This window comes from Cupressus sempervirens, chromosome 9 (genome assembly GCF_028749045.1).
Source record: "Cupressus sempervirens isolate cs-2001-9-10 chromosome 9, ASM2874904v1, whole genome shotgun sequence".
NCBI lineage: Eukaryota > Viridiplantae > Streptophyta > Pinopsida > Cupressales > Cupressaceae > Cupressus > Cupressus sempervirens.
In genome coordinates, this window is record NC_143126.1 from 785853610 (window position 1) to 785869940 (window position 16331).

General features: G+C 37.4%; 1 pseudogene across 1 annotated transcript in view; it reads left to right on the plus strand.

The window, feature by feature from the left end:
- Positions 1–356: 356 nt before the first annotated feature.
- The window catches only part of LOC149541070 (glutamate receptor 3.4-like), a 63441-nt pseudogene continuing 47466 nt past the window's right edge, over positions 357–16331 (plus strand). Inside the window, exons 1-3 of the transcript XR_016356469.1 lie at positions 357–772; positions 3150–4488; positions 4640–4917. The product of XR_016356469.1 is annotated as a glutamate receptor 3.4-like (transcript). The remainder of the gene's footprint in view (positions 773–3149; positions 4489–4639; positions 4918–16331) is intronic.

Here is a 16331-nt window from a genome sequence, read left to right on the forward strand (position 1 = left end):
AAGATAGTTTTGATTCCACTTTTGCTCTTTCCACTTCACGGAGCGGGCATTCGGATTATTTTGGAGGAACTTTAAATATTAATTATCAATCACCCACAAACCTGGGCCATTACAGGGAGGGTGTCTTCCATCATTTATCTGGGATTTAGCTTTTCGTAAAAACGCCAATATGTCACATCAACGGCAATCTGAGATTCCGATTCATTTTCGGTGTCCGATTTTTGGTTAAAATAGCAATTCTGTCACATTTTTTATCTGTAGCTATGGCAACTTGTGATTCGAAGTCATTTAATTGTCCGAATGAGCAAGTAAAGGAGGATAGTTTGGACCCAAGTATTCATATCAACATCAGTCTTGCCATTTCCTGAAAATTTTATTGAGATTCAAGCTTACACCATTGCTGATTATGAGGTTGCTCAAGGTCGGAAACAATTTTAAAAATCATTATACTTTGGGTAGATAGAAACCAATAAGTTCTAGTGTTCCTCCCCAATGAATTCCACTTGGGTGTCACTTCTGGCATTTGGTTTCATTTCTATAACGGTTTTTCTGAATTGGACATGCCTCTGCTTAGCACAAAATGGAGATAGACCTGCAACTGTCAATGTGGGTGCCCTTGCGGCTTATAATTCCACAATTGGAAGAGTGGCTAGGAAGGCTATTGAGTTGGCATTGGAGGATGTGAATAATGACAAAGCTCTGCTCAATGGTACTCGACTTCTGCTTACCATGATGGATTCCAATTGCAGTGCTTTCATAGCTACTTCAGCAGGTATAGGAAGTTTCTGCAGCTCTGAGTTCACTCTAGAATTTTAAGTTTACATGCTCGGTTATTGTTTCTTTGTTTATTTATAGGGATTGAACTTAATGTTATGCTAAAATTGTTTTGACAAATTGGCATCTAACTGTATGAAAATTTAACATTGACGCGTATTTACAGACTCCTTAATAAGGGGAAACTTTTGATTAAGTAGTATATTTCCATAATTTTGTTTACTCTATGAAAGCCACCTGAAACATGTCAAACGTGCCCCCCAACTCCAAAAAAATGGATATTAACAAGTGAAGGCAGTGTAAGTGAAACAATTGAAACCTAAATTTAAACATTCTCTACGGTGTCTATGCGTTTCTAGTTTTAGCTGCTACTTAAACATGGAGGTTTTCGTTCTCAACAGATGCTGCTTAGGGTTCAAACACACATCCGCTCTTTATTATCCTTCCTAGTTTGAACTTGGCTGATGGGAAAAACATTCATCAAGGATTATGTACCTTTTGTCATGACCAGTGTTCCTGGCATTCCTGTTATTGCATGTAATTGCAGGAGGAATCATACCAACCGGGTAACGCTAATAGCCTAACAATCTCACCTCTGCGGACCTGGCACGAGGCTTTCCTTCACATAATTGGGTATTGGCTCAAACGTATACTTTTTGCGATCTTGAGGCAAATGAAAATGGCAGACAAATATGTAGTTGAGCTTTAATTTCAGACCTCACAGACCTCGCCATGGAGAACCTATGAAAACTTAGGCAAGAAACTTTCTTCAGAACTACACAATAGCTGGGATATCTTTCCATTTCGTATGATAACAAATGTGATGGTGTCATCCAAGACTTTAGTAAAAGCATAGAACTTCTATTGGTTGTTGAAAATTATGGCCAATATTGTAATTATGGGAAATGTTAAATTTAAATAAAATATTTTATGCAAATTTTTCCCAGATCTGCAAGGATAAATCTAGTTGCAGCTGGTAACAGTATTTGGAAAATTAAAATGAACTAACATCCGAAACGTTATTTTTTATCTTGATTACAGCACAGATCCTCTTAATTGGTTATCCCATCCCAGTCCCTAAATCTCTCCTATTATATACAACCGAAAATCACACACCGAAAGGACAAACGTCTACTAAACATAAACCAAAGGGAAGTGAAATGGAAGTTATTAAATGGTCGGTCACCTCAATATTATCCTAGAAGTTTTGTATTGGAAAATCTAGTTTTTGAAAACAGTGTTAAGAGAGTTAATCGGCCAAAACATCCCAGAAGGTTTTCTTTAAACAAGACATTACATTATCTGATTTTGAATCCCTCCATTGGAGTCTTTTGCAGCCTGAAGAACCATTCTATCCCAGTATTAACTGAAGTCATCAAGGGTTGGTATGATGTTACAAACCAGATATTCTAAGGCATCAGGATCTGTTAAATTTGTGAGCTTTGATTAGAATTCAATCATTGATATTCTCATTGGCTTTGGTGAACGCTAGGGAATAATGTCCTGCGTACGAGACTGCAATGGAGTGGAGCCAAACAGCAAGGATCTAAGTGAATGAGATTTTAATATCACATTTGAAGTGACAAGCAAATTAATGTAAATGGCAAAAGAAGGGATGTAAACATAAATTGTCATTTCTTTACTTTGTTTGTAGCTACATGAAAGTGCCAATAGTATGCTTCATTGCAGCATACTGATTGACGATCTTTGTTCAGGATAATTGTTGGTGATTTTATATTGTCAAAGTGCTAGTTGGGAATATGCAACTCATGTTCATGTTTGTATTTCGATTGAGGATGCAAGCTTGCCTGCTTGCCTATAAGGGACAGAATATGTTCACCGTGCCCTGAAATTTTTAAACTTATCTGAATGATAGCTAAGTTATAGAGCCAAAATAAAACCACACCACTGTTGAAATGTTTGCAGATAATGCTTTGGAAGAAAGTCAACAAAAAGAAACTACTCTTCCAAGAAGCATGCCAGATGTGTAGAAAGGAGAAGTGTTGAAGCATGACCAACAAAAATTCTACTGCAATCCATCCCTTATAGTTTAGAACTTTAATCTAGGGTAGCCTGGCTTATTCATGAAATGGCATTTATGCACCCCGTTCAGTATCTGGGACATTTTAAGGATATTATATAAAAAAGGTTTATAAGCCTTTCTATCTTCAAATCACATAAAGTTAATTCATATGCAACTCTAAAATATTTGAAATTTTTTGCATTTGATTGGAAGGCCTTAATTACATATTGAATTTATTGTCCACTTTTTGACTGTTTCAGATTCTTAGGGAATTTTATCATTGTTGCCTCCTTTCTATCAAAATACCTCCACAATGGCTAATGCCTTACATTTGATGTATTTTCAACTGCAGCTCTAGAGTTGTCAAAAAATGATGTGGTGGCAATTATAGGACCACAATCCTCAGTGACTGCTCATGTTATCTCACACATAGCAAATGGACTTCAAGTACCACTATTATCATTTGGAGCAACGGATCCGAGCCTCTCTTCGCTTCAGTATCCTTATTTTCTTCGCTTGACGCATAGTGATTTCTCTGAGATGACAGCAATTGCTGCTATAATTAGTTACTTCAACTGGAAAGAGGTTATTGCAGTTTATGTAGATGATGACTATGGAAGGAATGGAATAAGTGCACTGGGTGATGCACTTGGGAATGCAGCTGATATTGTTCATAAATATCGAATGCCTCCAACAATCACTAGGAGTGACCTGGAAAGTAACTTAAAAGATTTGTCTTTGATGACAACTCGAGTTTTTGTTGTTCATATGAATCCAGATGCTGGTTTGAAACTTTTAACTGAAGTACACCGACTTAAAATGCTGAGTAGTGGCTATGTGTGGATTGCCACAGATTGGCTGTCCACTGCTCTGGATTCCCTTGCACTTGATTTAGATGTAATAAAGTCATTGCAAGGGGTCATTACTGTGCGGCGGCATATTCCAGATTCTGATAAGCGACATGCTTTTTCAGTAAGATGGAACAATCTGCAGAAATCTGGAGCTGTTGATGCAGGCTTGAATGTGTTTGGCTTATATGCTTATGATACAGTATGGGCCGTTGCTTATGCTATTGATACCTTTTTGGAGAGAAGGATAAATATTTCATTTGCAAATTATCTTCAGCTATCTAATGCAAGTGGAAATGAATCAGAGGTAGCAAAACTCAAAGTCTTTGTTGGAGGTCCAGAGCTACGCAGACTATTATTAAAAACTAACTTTATGGGCTTAACTGGTCCAATACAACTGGATGCAAGAGGTGACTTGTATGGTCCGGATTTTGAGATAATCAATATATTTGGAACAGGGTTCCAAAAGGTCAGCTACTGGTCAAATATAACTGGCCTATCTGTTATTCCTCCCGAGAGTCAAACTGTAAGTTCAAACAACAAATCTAGTTTGAATAAAAAAGTTAATGATCTTATATGGCCTGGTTATAGCAATCAAGTGCCACGAGGGTGGACAGTCCCAAGAAATGGCAGGCGATTTAGAATTTTGATTCCTTGAAAAAGGGAGAATTTAAGAAGCTTGCAGAAGTAGAAGGTTCCAATGTGGCAAATGGTTACTGCATCGAAGTGTTTACTGCTGCATTAAATAAGTTATCTTATACTTTTCCTCATGAATTTGTAGTTTATGGAAGTGACAGATCACCTCCCATTTACAATGAGCTTGTGGAACAGGTTGCTTTAAAGGTTTGTATCTAACAAACTTGTTTAATTCATTAGTTCGTCTGTTTGAATGTTCATTATCCATGCCTCTAGTTTCCATATTTCTGGTAATGTATAAAGTTAATAATTTTATGAATTCTATTTAGAGCTACTACTTACACCTGAAATCCTACAGAAATTTGATGCAGCAGTTGGGGACATTACAATTTTGAAAAACAGATCAAAGGATGTGGACTTCACCCAACCATATGTGGAGGCTGGTCTTGTGGTGGTAGTTCCTGTCAAAAAGAAATATTCAAATCCTTGGGCTTTCTTGCAGCCATTTACACCAGAGATGTGGTTTACAACTGCTGCATTCTTTCTTGTCATAGGGGCTGTTGTGTGGATCTTGGAACACAAACTAAACTCAGAATTCCGTGGGGAACCACAGAAGCAAATTGTTACCATCTTTTGGTATGTGCAGATTCTGCTTTGTGCCTTTCATGTAGAATAAATTATTGGATTTGTTTTCAGCTTGTAATCATGTTTGAATTGATGGTCATATGTAGGAAGTTAACAAGCAATGCTTTTTATTATTAATTCTAAATCCACAAAACCCTATGTTTCTGTGAGTTTCTGTGATGATGGGAGGTGGGAATTTATATCTGGGGTGTGTTGTACTGTAAACACGTCACATTGCAAATGGGAACCACATCTTCGTTTTGCTTAGTTGCTTAGCATTTAGCTTAGTTTGTCGGGGGTGTTTGTTAGTTTTAGTCTAGCTTGGCAGTCACTTGAGTCTCTTGGTCTCCTAGGCAGTTGGGAAGGTTGTAGTATCTTGTCAAGTTGGGGTTGAATTCTGACCAATTTATGAAAGAAGTATGAAGTTGAATTGTTGTGATTGTTAAAGTTGGAAATTAAGAGTAAAATTGTGAAAATTTAAGTGTGAGAATTGCAAAAAGATGTCAAAATGTTGGTTGTCATCTTCTTTGGGTCAAGATAAGCTAAAGATCATTAATATTGATCAATTTATGAAAGAAGTATGAAGTTGAAATGTTGTGATTGCGAAAGTTGGAAATTGAAGGTGACATTGTGAAAATTACACTAAGTGTGAGAATTGCAAAAGAATGTCAAAATATTGGTCATCATCTTCTTCGGGTCAAGATAAGCCAAAGTTCATGAATTTCCTTTAAGAGGTCATTTTTCCACCCTTTGGAGGATAATTGAAACCAAGAGTTTAATGATAAAAGTTGTTTCAACGGTGAAGAGAAGAGTGGAATTTCATTGTCAATTATGAATTTCTATGCTTTAATAAGTTGAAAATTAAAATACTTCGTTATGCTCTTCAAATTTTTACTTTCAGAGGTTAAATGTTAATGAAAGATGAAAGATAAGTGAGGAGTGGAATTTTGTGGTCAACTGCGAAAATGGTCAACCTTAAAGGGAAAATTTAAAAAGCAAAATGAAAATTAAGAGTGGAACCATAATCTGCACCTTTCACGAGACAAGATCTTCATGGCATGGTTTGATTTTCCACAAAGTGAAACCAAGATTGGAATTTCACGGTCTACCATGAATTTCCACTGTTAAAAGAAAATTTCATGGTAGGGTTTGAATTCCACTCTTTGCTGGGAGATATAAACTGTAAGAAAATCAAGTGTTGAGGTCGGCCATGGGCAGTTCTCAAGATGTGTGCCCACAAGAAAATGATTTAAAATACAAAAATAAAATTTCTGGGTTGGCCCTTCTTGAAGTGATTGGGTTGCACCCCTTCATGTTAATCACATATGAGGATCAAAAGGCATCACTTCAGGATCATTCAATTCAACTCAAATGCAACTTGAGAGCAGATTAGATGTGAATCTGGAGCAAACTTAAGGAGTTAAGAGAGAAATTTGAACCTGGAGATGGACTGTTCAACTTCAAACATTGAGAGGCGAAATCAAATCAGCAGTGAAATGCGAAGAAGGGCAGATTTCCAAAAAGTAGAAGCAGATGATACAAGGAGAAAATGAGACCTATTTCATCAAATTTGAAATTGGACAGAATCAGATAAGAGGTGATTTCGCAGACCAAGAAGGGGAATCGTGTAGCACAAGCAGAATTCAAGTCATATTTTCTCAAACAGAAGTCCAGAAAGGTGTGAATATCATATAAAGAGGGTGAAGTTTATCAGATTTGCAAACAGTTTTTGCCCCAGGTAAGAGCAAATTGTATCAGCAACTCAAATTTGAGGACAAAATCAAGGCAAGTCAAGTGCTTATAAAGAACAATTTTCAGAATCAGACCTCAATGGCTAATTCCCTAGGTTAAGGAAATCGGGCTTGCAGAGGAAGCAATTATTAAGAAGGAAAAGAAAGCTCACGTACAGATCTGAGCAATTGCTTCACCATTTTGGGCATTTTCCAGATCTAAAGCTTCATTTTCTCAAGTGAAAACTGCATGCATTTCCAGATTTTAGGAGGGGTTTTGTGGAGCATTTTTTATGAATTTCTGATGATGTTATCGATGTTGTATCACAGATCTCTGTTGGAGATCGATCAACATGAGTCCTCTTTAAAAAAATTCAATATGGATCATCAATTCAAATTCAAGGATTCTCAATCTTGTTGCATTCCTTTTACTTGAGGTTTAATTTGCAATTATGATTTTAGGTATTCTATTTCTTTTCATTTTCAACACAATGATCAGTGATATGATATGATATGATAGATTTTAATAACGTCCATGAGGCTAAAGTAGCCTATGGGAGCCACACGATCACCCCCCCAAGGTAGGAGCAGAACTAATCTAGCTGCAGAGTTTTGGTTAACTTGTCTCTCCTTTGGTGAAGTTTGATAATCAGAGCCGCTGTTCTCTTCACTTGATCCTCCTCGAATAAGTATTTCAAGTCCCTGTTTTGTAATATCTCTGTATAACTAGATCTGATGTCACTGTATGCCAGGCAATCTTTGACAAAGTGCTGCTCCGTCTCTACCGCTCCCATATTACGGAATAGACATGTTCTGTCTGCCCACACTTCCTTTGGAACTTGCCATCCACCAGTTTCACATCGCAGGTGGTGTGAAAGCAAGGATGATAGTCATGAAGAGTATTAGTTCAAGGAGTTGAACATGATGACAAGAAGGAAGATTAAAGAAGATCAAGTATGAGGTCAAGGTTCAAGTTTTGGGCTAGAGATGACAAATAATGAAGATCATCATGACAATCGTGAATATGGAAGACTTCACAACATGGAAATCATGTCTTTCCAAGGATTCATCAACAATTGAATGACATGATTCACATCAAGAAGACTTTAAAGAACAAGGAAAATGATCAAGTTTTTACAAACGAAGAAGTTTATCACAATCTTGAATTGCCTTTGGAAATCTAAGATCAATTGGAAGGACACAACAATATGAAGGTCGACAAGTTTAAGATATGAAGAAGGATCGAGGAAAGATATCAAGACAAGCAATTTAAAGAACTCCTTAATTGGGAGGATGGAATAATTCGATACTTGTTTGGGTTAAGTGCAAGTCATGCCCTCCAACATTGCTCCATACACTAATGCAAGGGGGTTAGGTGGGTTTCCTTCCCGTTGTGGATGGACCAGTCATCCAAAAATGCCTTAAAATTCTCCACGGACATCTTGTTGAAAATATGAAGTATGTTCCTTTGGAAGGTGACATGGGTGTTGCACAAGCCAAAGGGCATCCTTTAGGACACTTACAACCTGTCTTCCGCAACAAATTTTGTATTTAGTTTATCTTCCTTTGTGACGCCAATCTAGTTGTAGCAAGAAAACCCGTCCATGAATGAGTACATTTCATATCCTGCCACTTCTTCCAATATGTTGTCCGTGAAAGGGATGGGGAAAAGATCCTTGATTGTGATGGCATTTAGGCTTCCGAAGTTGACGCAATTTCGGATTTGATTAGTGTTGGTTAACAATTTGTCCTTCTATTAGATTTTATAATCTTGACTCTTTGATACCCAATGCTTAGAAATACAAAATGATGTTTACCAACAATTGGGTCAGTGTATGTATTCTATCACTACCCTCCGAATTGATTAGGTACAACTCCCTATGATTCTTGCAATAATATATAGTGAATGTTTTTATATGATAAAAAAATTCTCGATATTATAAACTATTAACCTGAGAGCAATAAAGGATAACCAAATTATTTGTAAGCACAAACAATTTAGGCAAGAAGTATATGAATAACCTATCACACTCAATGGAATGATTGCAGCAGATTATCTTGATATTCTCTAACTTCTAATTTTATTCTAAATGTAAATTACTCATCTAAATGCAGAAGTGGGAAAGAAAAGATTATACATATGAGGGCAAGTGGAATTACTTTGGCTATTAGCCTTGATTAAAATGGCATTCAACAAGTATCCAATAGATTCACATATATTATCTTTTAATTTCCAATGAAATGCATAACATGTATGAAACTATCAAGAGAAGAAACATAACCATATATAAAGCAGCAAATGGAATCACTGTACTGCAAATAACAAAATGAAGTGGAATCCATCTAATTATTTACAGGATCACACACAATTGTTTTTCAATACTTAAGTGCAAAACTATCTAATGCATGGACTACAAAACATGAAAAGAAAATACTATAAATGGAATTACAGAACCATTACCTCTCAAGTTTGCCAACCTTATGTCAAAAGAGATTACATTTATAGTCTGTTGTTATCATTTCTAAATGTTGGTGTAAATATGTATTTACTATTTACACTTACTTAAGTTTACTTAGGTTAATGCATTATTTTATTATTTTATTTTGTGAGACACTTAGGAGTTTGTGCACCTTTTTGAGTTGTCATGTTGACAACATAGAAGTACGCAACTCTATTTTAGCACATGGTATCTACAACATTGATTTGCTTGTCACACCCTTGTAGGCTTATCCTCTCATCACCGCAATTACTTCCGTGCTTAATGGAGGATAACCCATATCTAGTGGACATGTGCCTGGTTGTATGCCTTATCATGATGCTGATTACGAGGTATTCTAGATGTATCTCAGAGGCCTTTATATATAGGCACTCCTAGTGTACTTTCACATTGCATATTGAATAAATATATCGTCATTCTGATCATACTCTCTCTTTCTGGTCTACAGTTGTGCTTGTGTTGGAGTTCTTAGTTCCTGGGTGAATTTTGCCCTTAGGCAAATTCTTACACTAAATTTTGGCAGAGCAACAGTCATATAATAGAGAATAAAAAATGGAAATATCCAATTTATATCGCAATATGAGCTCATGCTGTGTCTTCTATTGATGATTATGAATCCATGATATTCTTGAAAAGACACCATGACTGTTCACCTTCATGCAATCTCAGAAAATCCTGTCGAAAATCGTTTATCCTTCATTTTTTGTCTTTTTGCACCAAATCCATATATTTCATATTCTAATGGTCACTGCATAATCAAATTCTAACTGTTGATGTTAAATCAACGATCGTGATTTAAACGTTGAGACTTTCCTTTATAATTTCCACCGTAGGTCCACCGAGTACATGTGTCTTCTTGTCACTTTGTCGCTAAGAATAACAGTCGAGCAACTTCGTATAGTGAGATAGCGACAACCGTGGATCTCTTTCCAATATGACGATGATAACAGAAAAATGTTAAATTTCTTTACTTTGCGGTGCAGGTCCCTCTTTCTAGCTAGGCACACTGTGGCCAACAGATGACATAATTTTACTGTTTGATATTGGATTGTTTTGTCTCATTGGCACCTCGTGACTAGACTCTAACTGTGTTGCATGAAAAGTGATGGCCCATTGGACACGTATCGTTCTCTCTTTATGTCGCTATGACTAATTTCTACGCATCTCTCCATAGCGACATAGCGAGAAGCGTTGATCTTTTAAGATTTGACGGTGCTTGCAAAATTGACCCACCTTTGTCATTGTCAAAGAATCTATCCAATCACAGTACGCCAATCTGGAACCCATTTACCTTTTGCGGCTCACAAATTGAATTTGTCCCCACAGTTCCATGTGGCGAATTGTCGCTATGTCGCTATGACTAATTTCTACACATTTCTCCATAGCAACATTGCAAGAAGCATTGATCTTTTAAGATCTGACGGTGGAATGCATTCTCTTTTTGTTCAATAATTAAATGGGTCTGACAAGTAAGCGTTTGACTTTTCAACTGGCCAATAGCATCTGTTCTTTCATTCAATTGAGTTTTCAACCTGTTGATGTGGACAATTAGATGTGTTTAATTCATCGAATTGATTCCAACTTTGGTCTTCGCCACCTTTGATCGTGTTCTTCGCCATTTCTGCATTTTTAAGCATTCATTCTATATTGAATTCAATTGAACTTGTTTCTAAGCTATTCTCAGGATCTGTATATCAATCTTTAACTTCAGTCTTCAGTGTTCTCTTCTGCATTTTCTCTGTATATATCTGTGAAAATGTATCCTTCTCCAGATATAGATCTTTGATCATGGAGTTAGAAACTTTCAGAGATGAAGAAATGCTTTCATAAAGAACTGCTTCTCAACATGAATCTTGTATTCAACATGATTAGGAACAAAGAATATGAATCATTAGAGATATTTAGACCTTCTTCTCATGAGGAAAATGCATAACAAACCCTCCCAAACCTAATCACGTAGCCAAGAATTAATGTATTGCTCATATGATTTCCCGCATCAGGTTATCTCAAAGGGAAGCTGAGAAGAAAGGCCATCCTATGGGCAATCTATACTTAGACTCAATACATTGACACTTGACTTAACTTTAAACCCTAAAGCAAAAAAAGATATGGACTGAAACTTAGGCAACAATTAGATTCCTTCTTTAGATAGATGATGATAGGGGACACCCAATCACTCGTTTGCACTTTCAAAATGATCCCACATCAAGCATCTTCTCAATTTCCTCTTGTACCTTTGCCACATAATTCTTGTTCATATGGTATGATCTTTTCTATACAAGGCATGCTCTTGGAACGAGGGGGTTTCGATGGACACACAATTCTAGTGGCATGCTCTTTACATCCTTGTATGTCCACGCGAATTCGTCCTTATACTTTAGGAATATCCTGAATGCGTCATCCCCTACAAGGATCACCTTGGGGTCATCTTCCTTCTTCGAGGATTACTTTTTATATACTTGGTTGTTTGTTCTTGATTGCTTAGTCCCTTTCGAACTGATGGGTTGGGGTGTCATCCACCCTTGCCTCACCTTCCTTGTACCATTTGTACTTGGGAGGGAAGGTATCAATATCATCGACTTCAATCTCTAGAGTCTCTAACACATTGCAACTGGGGTGAAACATTTCATAGTTCACAGTCTGCCATTTGCCAGTGAAATAATCCATTTAGTGAGCTAGTTTTATCTTCTGAGCAATTCCCTAGCTTCAATATTCCTTTATCATCGGGTTCCATCCCTTCTTCCTCAATGTACTCCCCTCCATCAGATTCAAAATCAGATGCCAATTCCTAGCTCATTGTTTGGTTTTGGAGGTCAATGATATACTTCTTCCCTTCATTGTTAATGGAGAGTGTTCTTCAACTTGTGGTTGGCCTTCACCATGATGAGCCATTGTCTGCTAAGGAGGGCATTCTACCCCCTTTTTTGCAAGGAGATGACCACAAGCAAGAATTGTTAGGTCCCAATTATTACTTTTTGCGCCACAAGTATCCCAATTGGTTTTATATCATGTTGGTCAACTTCTACCAAGTGAAAAGTTGGTGGCCAGAGTGTTGGTTTTCAAAGGGTCTTCCAAGTCTCTTCAAGAAGGACATTTACTTCTGACCCTCTATCCGCAATGGTGTTTTTGAGGGTACAACCCATCACTTCCATTTCCACCATTGCAGCGGTCCATCTGACTCCTATCGCCAACAACATAGGGTCTGATGCTGCTCAAGGTAGCATTACCTCTCGATGGAGATGTCCAAACCTTGCAACAAGAGTCACACAGTGGAAACCTATAAGCTACAATTGAAAACAAACACCTTTATTATCAAAAGACATCTTTGACATTAAATAAACATCAAACATGTTGGGCTATAAGGCCTCCCCAATTAGGACCACTGCAAAGTACCAAACTCAGACCGATTCTCACTATCAATCAAGCCCTAGAGTTAACATCCTCTTGATGATCTACACATTGCCCCCTAAGATACATAATACATTACATAAATAACCATTGCGCTACACAGGTCTGTCAAATATCACGTTTCCAAAATAATTAGACATTATGTTCCAACAAATAGGACAAGCCCCAATGATAAGATTAGAGATTGAGCAAATAATCACATGGAGATGTGCGATCTGAGATATAGGTCCTCACATGATCCAAGAATCATGCGAAGAGCCACGAACCATTGTGTATGAATGAAGCATCACACAATGAATTTCAACTCATCGCTCAAGGTGCCAATGAAGAACGCACTACTCGAGGATAAATGAATTAGAACTCGAGACATAGGAAACCATATGATGCACAACCATAGGAGAACGATCCAAGATAAGGACTCATTAAGATGACAAAATTGCACACGCTGAAATGCATGATTGAAGAATCACAACTTGAACGCCCAAATGAAAAAACAAAAAGCCCAAACTGTTTTTGGGCGATGTAAGATTGCTAGCTACCCAAGGATTCTCTTGCATCGGACACCCTAGGTAAGAAGAAGATGTTCCATAAGATGGAACATATGAACATCTCACAAAATTCGAAACATAAATCCAATGCTCATTCTTTAATCCACATATCCTCTTCTTCAAATACCTTATCACTTTGCCAACAACCAACCCTACCGTTGCTGCATTCAATCCTCTTACTGTCAACAAAAGGAACAACTCTGCTACTTCTATTAGGCTCGAGTAACTTACCTTTATCACATACTCTTGACTGATTAATATTTACAGTTGTATTATTGTTATCTTTGTCCTTTACCACATAATCTTTTTGCATCGTTGGTAATACCTTATTTTTCTGCATACTCTGATCTTTCTGATCAAACCCATGCCTAACAACAAGGTGTTGCATCATTGTCATCCCACCAGGCTTAGCTTCTGCATCTTCTTTATGTACAAGGTCAACATCCTTCAGATTGTAGGTCTTGACAATAATCAAATTCCTTGCATTCTTATCTATATCATCCTCCAAAGGATTTGAGGTAAACTTCTGACCATCGTTTACAATAGTAACAATATTCTTTATGCAATCATGGATAGCTTCTCTATCATATTGCCAAGGTCTACCAAGAAAAACATGACAAGAGCTCATGTTAACCACATCACATAATACTTTATCCTTGTAAGGTCCTATGTTGAAATTGACACGACATTGCTCTTTGACTTCCACCTGGTGATTATCTTGAAACCAACTTATCCCATAAGGACGTGGGTGTCTAAGTCTTTGTAATCTAATTTTTTGTACCATTTCTTCTAATACGAGGTTATTAATACTACTGCCATCTATGATACTTTACAACATTTGCCAGAGACTTACAAATAGTCCTAAGCAAGTTTCTTCTTTGAACTAGTTCTGCTTCATGCTTACTCAACATAATTCTTCTAAGCATTGGAGTTTCTCTTATTTCTGGTGAAGCCATATCAACTTCAGGTTTATTCACATCTTGATCCTCATGTGCCACTAAGTTTTGCTTACTGAAACTGCTGCTAGTACCTTTAGGACATTGAAAATCTCTGCCCCTCCTTCCCAAACTTGAAGCAATTTCCTTTGAAAACTTTATTGTCAACGCACTTCCTTGGGATCCTCTGATCAAATACCAATTCAGCTGCAACTGCTCGCTTCTAGTCCACACTAACCACTTGCTTGTCCCTACTCGTAGGGTTACATTGTCTTCTACTTTCATAGCACACTGATAAGCATCCTCAATTGTGTTGATCCTTAACATATTCAATTCATCCTCTATATTAAGTCTCAAACCATTCACATAGGTAGCTGCCTTTTCTTTAGATGACTCCTAGTGTGCAGATTTGATTTGCATCTTCTAAAACTCCTTGGTATACTGCTTAACCATTAAGTCCTTTTGTATCAAATTTTGCAACTTGTTAAACTATTATAGTTCATAATCCTGAAGTATGAATTTGGCCTTAAGTCTATAGACCATTGTTGGGAGGTTGGTGCCACTGTCCCCTCTAGGTGAAGGTATTGTTTAGCATAGACCAATGGATTTGTGACATGTTCTTAATCGCCTCCTGTGGATCCTTGCCCTGGCTGTTGTGACATTAATTGGCAGCTCAAACTTTTGGTGTAACGGTAGCGGTGATTCCAACAAGTAGTATTAGAGCATTGGGTTATGGGTTCAGATTCCTTGGGTCATGTTGACGAGGGGGAATTGTTGGGAGGTTGGTGCCTTCGTCCCCTCTAGGTGAAGGTACTATTCAGCATAGACTGATGGATTTGTGATGTGTGCTTAACTGCCTCTTGTGGATCCTTGTCCCTGATTGTTGTGATATTCATTGGCAGTTTGAGCTTTGGTGTAACAACAACGGTGATTCCAACAACCATAATCTTCCATCTATGAATCTTAGTTTCGCCATAATCCTCTTTATCATTTTGCAACTCTTTCCACCATAAAGAAGCATGACCTTTCAACTTAGTCTGTACTAACCTAACCCATTGTGGATCTCTAACATCTCCAAGCTCAAAGTAGTGTTCAATTTCATTAATCCAATCAATCAAATCTTCAGGATGTAATGGACCAAAGAAATTTGAAACATCCATCCTATGACTTACCAATTTGTGGCATAGTCTTCAACAATCTTTCTTCTTCTGCAAGGATCTCTACTTCAATAGTTTCAAGATCCTTAGCAACCTCCTCATTTTCATCCTCTATCTCAAGATTCATTCTCAATCCATTGAAGACATTACAAATCTTAGCTCTTGTCTTAGTTCTGAATTCATCCATCATGTGCTCCAACCTCCAAGGGTTAATCCTTCTAGGTGACATGCCTCAATTTGATCCTTGGTGCAACTACTTCGGCTTCGACAATTTGATTACCAGGTGTCAATTGCCTCACTTTCAACATGTTATTGTCCACACTTGCAATCTGCCTTTCCACCACTACGAATTACCAACTCAATAAGGTTTGTAACCAGTCAATAATTTTGTGTGAGTACTTTTGTAAGTCCTCTGCAATTGCGAGCTAGAACCACAATCTGCCACCTCACAACCAAAGAATCTAGGGCTTCACAAGTCACAAATCCACATTTTGCAACCATAAGATCTAAATTGTTTAATCAAAGGCTCTGATACTACTTGATGTAGCTCAAGATATGAGAACCCCCGATGGAGATATTGAAACCTTATAGCAAGACTCACATAGCAGAAACCTCCAAGATACAACTGAAAACAAACACTTTTATTATCAGAAGTTATCTTTTACATCAAATAGACATCAAACATGTTGGGTTGTACAACCTTCCTGATTATGACCACTACAAAGGACCAAACTCAAACCAATTCTCACTATCTATCAAGCCCCAGAGATAAAATCATCTTGATGATCAACACATTGCCCCCTGAGATACATCATTCATTATATAAATAGCCATCACGCCATGCAAGTCAGCTCAAAGATTCATATTTCTAAAATAATACAAAAACGTGTTACAACAAATAGGACAAGCCCCAAAGATAAGATTAATGATTGAGCAAATAAGCACACGAGGATGTGCAATCCAACATTCAGTTCCTCACATGATCCAAGAATCATTACAAAGAGCTGCCAAGTGTTACACACAAGAACTAAGCATTGCACAACAAATTTCCATTGATTGCTCAAGGTGCTAATGAAGAACACAGTACCCGAGGAAGAATGAATTATAACTCAAGCCATAGGAAACCATATGGTGCACAATCATAGGATGG